Below are 3,328 nucleotides of genomic sequence, written 5' to 3' on the forward strand. Positions count from 1 at the left end.
GCCGGCCTCAGCACGGGGGTGCTCGGCCCGCCTCCTCCCAGGTCCCCGCCGCCGGCACCGAACCGCCCACGCCCGCCTACCCGGTATCCCAGAGGAAACTGGGACCTGGGAGGCTGCGGGACTCCCCGGCCCGGCTCGTCAGCCCACTCCTGGGAAGTGTGTCCCAGAGCCCAAGGAACACCCACCCGAGTGCTGCCCTCGTTCCCGCGCTCCGTCCTGAAGCCAGGCGGGGTGGGGGGCGAGGAGAGACGACAAATGGGTCCAGGAGGTCTAGGGGTTCCGGGCCATCTGGGAACTTTCCGGAAGGCCCACGGGTTGAGACTGGGGTCTGCTTTTCTGGCAGCTCCCCTGCCCACCCTTCGCAGTCTCAGCCGCTCCCCCCCACACACACACTTTATACCCCCTGTATTACGTGTGACAAGGTGTGCCCATGGCTGTCCCTGTGTCTCCTGCTTTGTAGAGACTCAGTAGAGACTACGTTTTACCCGCGCTTGACTCTGCCCCCACCCAGTGATCTGTTCTCTCCCCTGCCCTGGAATCAATTCAACAGGCACCTTCTATGTGACACTTAACCTCACCCCAAATGACCACGGCATGACCAAGGGCTCTCCCACACAAAGCAAGGCCAGAGTCAGCCAGGGTTGAAGCAGCTGCTCCCTGATCATCAGAGCCTGCATCTCCTAGTGCCATCATTCTCTGGTCCAAAGTTTCTACCTCATGATTCATGGTGGCTGCTCCAGTTCCAGCCATGGTAACTTAATTCCAGCTAGCAAGCAAAAGGAAAGGAAAGGCTATGGGTGAACTCACACATAACATATCCTGAAAGTGGTAGCCATGATTCCACACCCATTGTCAGAATTATTTGTTTTGTTTTTTGTTTTTTGTTTGGAGAGGTTTTTGTTTTGTTTTTTGTTTTTGCTATAGGGTGCTTGTGCTCATCAGAAAGACAGACAGAGACAGAAAGCGAGAAATCACTCCCCAGGGGCAATGGCCACACCACAATCTCTTCTCCTCCCTCCTCCTCCATTTTTCTCAATTCTTCTCTCGGGATCTTGGGCATGCACACACATGTGCCTGGAGTGAGTTTAAGCCACCGGGTCTGGGACTCGAACTGCGGTCAACTACAGGGGAGTCGCAGGCACAGTTAAATACAGTTACATATGCACTTTTTTTTCCCTATTTTTTTTTGGAGAGGTTTTTGCTATAGGGCGCGTGCGCTCGCCAGACAGACAGAGAGAGACAGAGAGATAGAAAGCGAGAAATCACCCCCCAGGGGGCATGGCCACACTGCAATCCCTTCTCCTCCATTCTCCTCTTGGGATCTTGGGTATGCATGCACACGCGCCTGGCGTGAATTTAAGCCACCGGGTCCGGGACGCGAACCGCAGTCGACTACGTGGGAGTCCAGCGACATAGCCATTACGCTAACTGCTGGTCCCCTGCACTTTATTGCTCTACAAGAAGACAAAAGAACTGATAGAAGGAAACGATTTTTAAAGAAATTTATTTTATTTTATTTATTCAATTGCTTATTTAAATTTGACCAGAGAGAGACAGAGAGATAGAGAGTGAGAGAAAGAGGAAAAGTGAGAAAGCAATCAATGTCCAGGTCTGGAACTCAAACTGCGGTCTGCCATATGGGAGCTCAGTGCCCTAACCACCACGCCACCTGCTGGTCCCCGAAGGCTACACCAGAGTAAGAGGTGGGGAAAGGAGAAAGGAAAGAAGGAAGCAGAGAAGGTATTCAGACAGAAGTGGGCCTTCACAATGAATTTATCAACCTCCAGATTACATTCATTCAGTAGCTATCTATTGAACTCCTGCCAGTTGCCAGACAACGAACTAGGTCCTGGGCATATACTGCTGATGTTGGTCTGTTCCTATCTTAAGAGAGATTATATTTTAATGCAGGAGGGAAACATTAAACAAATAATTATTCAAGTCACTTATGTGTTACGGTTTCGATAAGCTTTGTTGTGATAAGCAGGTACGTTGAAGTCCTGCCCGCAGCGCTTACCAGACCACTTTATCCTGCCCGGGGGCTTTCTGACTGGGAGGGATTTCCTATACTCAGCCAGTGCAGGGCAGGCACCCCCAGGAAAAGCTGTCCAGTATGGAGGGATGGGAGTGGGTGGATAAGTGTCCCAGCCCCTCGCCTTGGGTGGTACAGCCCACAGTACCACAGTCCCCTGGGAGTCCTGGGTGCAGTGGACCTCCAGTGTCCCAGTGGCCACCCACCCGACAATGCACCCTGTGCTGGCTTTCTTTCCCACAGAAGGGGACCAGTGCTTCCTAGGGTCACTTCCCAAATAAAAATAAACTATTAAACCCTCCTCTCAGGGTCTGCTTTTGGGAGAGCCTATCTGAAGACAGTGGGCATCTGAGGGTGTCTAGGTTCTGTGAGGCTGGTCTCTGCCATTTTTTTTTTTTTTTGAGAGGTTTTTGCTATAGGGCGTGTGTGCTTGCCAGACAGACAGAGAGAGACAGAGAGACAGAAAGCGAGAAATCACCCCCTAGGGGGGATGGCCACGCCACAATCCCTTCTCCTCCGTTCTCCCCTTGGGATCTTGGGCATGCACGCACATGCGCCTGGCGTGAGTTTAAGCCACCGGGTCCGGGACTCAAACCGCGGCTGACTACATGAGAGTCCAGCAACACAGCCATTACGCTAACTGCTGGTCCCAAGACCTCTGCTTTTAACACCTAGGGGTCCAAATGCCTCTGAGTTTGCTCTGGTGCTACTTCTCACATCAGCATGTACCATCCTGGAGTCTAACCACCTCCTTCTCATTCGGCCACAGCTCAAAGAGGGTGTACGTTGCTGTATGCCAGCCCTGGTACCAGTTGGTACGAGCGGTACTAGCAAGTGCCCTTCCTGGTTCTGTCTCTGGGTAAGATGGATGATTCCGGGTGCCCTGCCCTGGAGCTCCCATGGCTAGGCCCTGCAGCTGCTGGAAGCCTGTGTACTGGGCATTCAGGATTGTCTCCCCACCTTGCAAGGTAAGGAAGCTTCAAGGTAGGTCTAAGGTCTAATTCCTTATTTGTAACGACTTCATTGCTCTGCCCCTCTCCGCATCCAGTCTCCTAGAGGAAACCTTATTTGGCCTCATCCTGAGAAGACCCATTGCTTTTCCATTCCTGGGACCAAACTGGCAGCATCCGAGTGTACCTGTCCAACTGGACCTCTTGCAAACGCCCCCTCTGCTTTCGCAGACACAGTCCCTTCTGAGGTGCCCTCGCCCAGCTCACCTGCCCTCGCTCCTCCTCACACTTCAGGACCCAGCTCGGCCAGCTCCCTTCCCAGGAAACCTTCCCCACCCCCCCCATC

This window comes from Tupaia chinensis, unplaced genomic scaffold, assembly GCF_000334495.1.
Source record: "Tupaia chinensis unplaced genomic scaffold, TupChi_1.0 Scaffold000238_1, whole genome shotgun sequence".
Taxonomy (NCBI): domain Eukaryota; kingdom Metazoa; phylum Chordata; class Mammalia; order Scandentia; family Tupaiidae; genus Tupaia; species Tupaia belangeri.